The sequence below is a fragment of the Elaeis guineensis genome, chromosome 15 (genome assembly GCF_000442705.2).
Source record: "Elaeis guineensis isolate ETL-2024a chromosome 15, EG11, whole genome shotgun sequence".
In the NCBI taxonomy this organism is placed as follows: Eukaryota; Viridiplantae; Streptophyta; class Magnoliopsida; order Arecales; family Arecaceae; genus Elaeis; species Elaeis guineensis.
The window spans coordinates 45,401,971-45,408,536 of record NC_026007.2 but is presented as its reverse complement, the minus strand read 5'-3'; positions in this window follow the sequence as shown (position 1 = coordinate 45,408,536).

The following is a 6,566-nucleotide window of genomic DNA, read 5'->3' as shown; positions in this document are numbered from 1 at the left end:
TCAATAAATAGGTTATTCTTCTATCACATTGTATACATTGTGTTTGTGATACATCCTTTGAGTTAGTAGGAATGTCAATTCATATTTTCAAGAGTTGAAAATTTAAGGCATAAATTTACATAACTAACTCATAAACAGTTTCTGACCATAAGATCATCACGAGGATGGTGATCAATCCAGAAGGTTGGTGTACAATCACTTTCTTAGGGTAGATGTGTCTTGAGTCTACGGTATGGAGACATCGAAGCGAGAATACAGATATTCATTGAGAATGAGAGTACTGAGCGTGACCATATCAAGTAGTCATAAGGAAGTCTATCTTCTCGTCGATGACTTGCTCAATGCTGCAGCTGTGTGTCTAGTTCTTTGACCTGAGGTGCATCGATAGTTCACCTTGAGTGTGTTATAGTTTGACTACACCATAACTTGGTCTCTTAGCCATTCGAAACCCTGAGGTGTATGTTGGCTGTAGCATATTCATTGTAGGAACTAGATCGCACCAAGATGGGATCTATCAACCTCGATAGATGAGAGGAGTAGTCCTATGATGATCGAAAGATCGAGTCCTTAAGTCCATAGCCATGGCAGAGTAAAATAATGGAAAAAAAATTTTCATTGGGGTTTCACATCGAACTCGGATTGATCGATTAACTCATATGACTGATGTTGGGTTTGACGAGTTCACCTTAACCCTAATTCAGTCGGAACTCATGATAAAGGAACTCAATCACACAGGTAGCTGCACCGAGAGGTTCGTCTTCAGTTCTGATAGGTTGCCACCATATACTGCTAGGTGTCACTGATAGATTTTAAGAGCAATTATAATGATCTTGATGATCGATCATTCTAATTATATGAATCAGAAGAGTTCTGATCCGTCGAAAAGAGTTTCGATGATGTTGATGATGAGATCACGATATGTCTCGTTACCATACAAAATTGAACCTAACTGGATCACACTAACAAAGGTTAGGATCTGGATGTCATCAATTGGGCTAGCCCAATTGATTTGGATTAGATCCAATTAGGTTCAAGGAAATCGTGCTAGCACTCGATTGAGCCTAACTTTCTCCTCGTGTAATCTTTTCTATCTCAACTGAGCCAAATATGATTTGACTCACCTAAAAAATCTTAAAAAAAAAATTTTCAGTCTAAATGAAGCTTGTCTAGCTCAGAAAAGTCTTATCTTAATTCATGAGATGAATTTAAGACAACACCTGCTAATTCCTGTCACCTGCCATTTTCATTTTAGGACATCTGTCAAATGTTGACATATGGATCTTAAACTGAAGGCCACTTGGCAAAAGCTCACTGGAGAATTTTTGTAGAGTGTCCACATGCCAAATCTACATTAAATTGGGTGCCATAATCAGATTATGGCGGGAGTCCAATTGGATTAAGTAGGTGCCCCAAGTAGATAAAGATGGAGAGTCTTGATCAACATGGACTCTTTGGCGCCAACCTTCATTTGTGCTTATCCAAAGATGGTGCCAACATAGGAGAACCACTGGTCAGACTGCCAAACTTATTTTAGACACCAATCGATTCATTAATTTTAATTTGATTAACTTAGTAAATAGGGTTCCACCGTGTAGCCATGAATTAAGTCCATCTTAATCTAGTTAAAGACATGGACCCATTCAACTACAACTATTGGAGTTGAGTCTAGAGTGTCCTTGACCTAATCTAATTCAACTTTTGATTAGATTGGATCAATTACTCTAATTTCGTCCATTTCTTTAAGCTAACCTTAGGTCTAACCCAATTATGGACCTAATCCATCTAACCCATTGATCCACAAATTTATGCAATTGTCTTAGGTCTTAATTCACAATTCTAAACCAACTAGATAACACTTAATTCTTTTAATTAAGTATTTGGACTGATGGGTCAGGGTTTGGTATTTCGAAAATAATTTTCAAAATTGAAAGGTTTTATTTTCTGTTCACCAAATGTGTTGATTTATTTCACAAACGGATCAGCATATTTCATAAACAACAATCCTATTGTTAATTATATAACAGAAAATAACTCAATCAAAATAAATCATGAATATTCTTTTTGATCTAATCTAATACATTCATGATAAATTTTACAATTGAACCTTTACAATTAAGTCCTTTCGCTGCTTCGTCTGTATGAGATATAATCGCTCGACATCCCTACCGCCATAGGAGAACCCCATCGAATGGGAGGAGAGGGTCTTTAAACCCTACTTTTCTCCTATGACCGGACGACCATGGCAACCAACCCAATTAGACTACTTGCTACTTGGATCAAGTATATCTAAATATACTAATTTTAAAATTTAAATTTCAAAATTTAAATTTTAAATTTTAAATTTCAAACAAATTTCAAATTTCAAATTTCAAATTTTTGAATTTTAAATTTTAAATTTTAAATTTCAAAATCTAAATTCAAATTTCAAATTTAAACTTTTAGATTACTATTTAATCTATGCATGCAAATGTATATCATATTTTAGAACCCGCTCTGCTACCATTTAAAGTAAATTTCAGTGTAGGGGTAAAACGATAATTTTAAATTTTTTTCAAAATTATAATTTTATAATAAAAATTATTAATTAATCTAATTAATTAATATATATTAATCCTACATAAGAATCTAAATATGATATATATAGCATGCATTTAAATTTGAAATTTAAACTTCTACAGTAAATGTTTTACTGTTATGTGTTCAGAACACATTACCTTCGTGCAGGTAGTCGATCGCTGCATTCTGATCATCGTCGAAAAGGTTTGATCATTGCAATATATTCACACAGTATGTCTGGCCTCCGTGGATCGTCCATACGAAGCTTCCGATCTGATCGGCTCCTCACGAATGCTAGTTCATTGTAGAACCCTTTCGACAACTGATGCTGATTAAACTCCTTCAATTGATGTCTGTCGATTTCTCGGATGCTCTGGATCATTAGCAAAGATAGTAGAGAGGTTGATGAAGCTCTTTCTAAAGTCTGGTGGATTTACGACACTCGTAGCTCACCTTCTCACTTTTCGAATCCTAGGCAGAAATCCTAGGGTACTCACAAAAGATCATGCGCCCTTTCTCTCTTCTTTTCTTTTCTTTTCTCATGCAGAAGGCCTTTCTCATGCCACCCTTTCTTTCTTGGATCAGATGTCGCATGCCCCATCTTCTTTCTCATTTTAAAACGGTGCAAGACCACATCTTTTCAGCATTTTCACCGCGTGAGAGGATAAAGTTAGGTGGTTGCTCACTTGAATTCAAATCGAATTTGAATTCAAATGCCAACCAACCTATCCTTATCCACTCAAGGCATGAGAAGAGAAGGGGCATGGGTTCTTTGTGCGTGGAGAGTTTACACGAGAAACTTTTTCTCGTATAGAGCAAGTGGCGCACAAGTGGATAAGGTGGCGCATGGGATTAGTTGCTCATTCCAATTCAAATATCATTTGAATTTGAATGGCCAACTAATCAATCTTTATCCACTCAAATGGCACACAAGGGAGGGGTGTGGGAAGGCTTCTACGTGAGAGAAAATTCATGAGAACTCATTTCTCGTGAATTCAAATATGCACAGGTGAGGTGAGGTGGTGTAGGGAGATAAGTCAAGGTGGTTTGAAATTTTAAACCAATCTAATTGAACCAACTTTATCAAAATAGGTTAGGCACAATTAGACTAAGTTAAACCCAACACAATAAGGCTTAATTAGGCTCAATAAAATTCTAATCAAATCAAAAATTGACTAAGTCCAACCCTTGATCAGATCAAGGACCAAACCACCTTGGCGATTAGGTCAACTCTTAACCTAATCGGATCAAACCCAACTGAATCCAATTCAATTGGACTTGATCCAAAAATAATTACTCAATCAAATTGAGTTAATTAGTAATCAAATCACTAATTAAACCTCTCATAAATATTAAGTCCAAATTCGATAGGCAATCGGGCATCAAAGTCCATCGATATGAAACCTTGATTGAAGAGTCCCAAATCAGTGGGACTCTTGACCCCGGTACCCAAAATGTGTGGAACTCATGATCAGAGAATCCTGATTCTCGATCACAGAGTTTCAGACATGTAGGACTCAGAGTCTCCAAGTATTAGGACTCTTGGTCGAAGAGTCTCAGTCCAGTGGGACTCTTCACCAGCCATCAGATCAGATAGAAATCTCTAATGTGTGTGACCCCACAGGTTTGAACCTAATCTGGTAACACAGAAATCAATTTCTGTACTAATCGAAGTGACCATCTAGCAATGGTATCCAATATCCGGATAGGTCGAATAGTCACAATCACAATATTTAGAGCCTACGCGAATATGGTTACCGTATAATTCATCCCTTTTGACCCCTGTGTATAGGACGACTCAGGGTTAAACTGTCAATCCTGATCAGATCATCCGAATCATGCTCAACTCAAATAGTCCTGTGACTCCTCACTAGGATTATCCTGGCCAAAGTCTTGCTAAATTAAAACACGACTGTACACAGCTCCTGAACTGGAGTGGTCAATCCCATCTTGACAACACACTGATAAGTCAAGTACTTGACTACATCCAGCAGCCTTCCGTCATTAAATTAGAAATTTAGGTAGTCCAGTGCCTAAGTGTAGTGAGTTACTTGCAAGTCACTGTGGCAGTCTCAGGTCGGAGGGACAGTTATACCCATATCCCATTGGAGTAAATCTTGACAGCAGAAAAGCTCCAGAGTCGGTCATGTTCAGTGCAGATGTACCCTTACATCTCACCTGTATGTCATACCAGTGTCTCTACACTCCTTGATTAAGAGGATAACCAACCCATATGGCAGACAACGACCTATGCTTGATAAACGTTGTTGTCCTTGGTAATAATGTATCATTTGGTCGCGAACAGATTTAAGGACTAAACGACAAATCCTCCTTTGTTGAGTCTAAATAGTCCTAAGGACTTCACCACAACACAGGAGTTCATTAGAAGATGAAATAATTTATGATAAAAAATATTAAAATAATTTTTATTAATTTATAATTCATATACTAATACAAGAAAGAGCACAACCATCAACAGGCGACGATTGGCTTTAGGACACTATTCCCAACACTCTCTGCCTCACGAAGATGAGCATCACAAGAAATATGTGATGCTCTAGAAGAGTTGGGGGCTGCAACCGCATATCCCAACCCCATAATATAACTAGGTCTCCTACCAAGCACCTCATCATAGATATCATTATTTGTGGATGGGGTGAGCCCTCAGCGGTGGGCTGGGATCGTATCTCTATCTCCGGTTCTAATTAAAGAAAAAAATAAATGTAATCAAAAGTCTAAACTTCATAATGAAATTGAAATATAGAACTTAATCAATTAATACTTACATGTCTCTCCCTAGTCCCAGGAAGCCACTCTCCCATCGCTTGATGATGGGTTTTCTGATAGACATCAATCCATCTAGATAGCTGTCCTATCTCAATGTCCCTCTAAAATTTATGAATATAAATATACAGACATACATATTCTAAAAAATCATTGAAGATATATGCATGTGAACTTACTAGCTCATATTGATGCAGCGCAAATGACTTCAATCTGCTATAATGCATCACCATGAGCCTCGATCGATTATGTGCATTTCTATCGCAAAAGGCCTAATAAGCAAATGCATTCAAGATATTAGTGAGCATATTATACCACATCAATTTGATAATTCATATTTCTATTATATATAATAGTTATACTCGATATGCAGGATCCTCGTACTTGTTGCAGAGGAGATTTCAGTTGGGGCATGAAATATTCCTGTGGAGTATCTCACGTGCCCCCTGGCCCACGTGCACTGAAGACCTCCTTCCAATGGCTATGGAGCTCATATCTAAATCCCTTAAGCGATCTCTCCATATGCCTAAGGATAGCATCCCGCACATGTGGGATATCAATCTCCTCGATTCGTGCTGTAGAAATAATATACAACATATAAGATTTAAAAAAATAAAAGTTAAATATATATCAAATTAAATATAAAATAAATAAAAAAATTTGTACTTAAAAAATATAATATAATTTATATTTAGTTACCAATAAATGGTTAAGGAGGATCTGCTTCTGTGGCCTCAAAATCTTCCACCAATCGAACATCGTCAGGGGAGCGTATGCTCGGATAATGATGCCAACCATGCATATGTACGGATCTCTGACATGACACTGAACTAGCATGACATATTCTGATGGGATGACAACCCTCATTCTCTCCTTGAGATGTGCCCTCCTCTACTCCTCAAGCTTTTCATTTCTGGTGGCTCCATGAGTCCACGTAATGACAGTATCAGCTGCAACAAAATAAAAGCTTAAAATTAGTTATTTATATATAATAAAAATTTAAAATAAATTAAATATAAAAAAATTATAATATGTAAAATCAACCTGTCATAGTAGGAGATGATGTGTTTGCCTTGATAGACAGCTACAGAGATGAGGTACCGACATCTCCATGTGGGTCCCTCCTCTCAGATGGTTCTCCTAGTTGCATAGCATAAAATCAGTTATTTATACATGATTAAAAACTAAAATAAATTAAATATAAAAAATTATAATACGTAAAATCA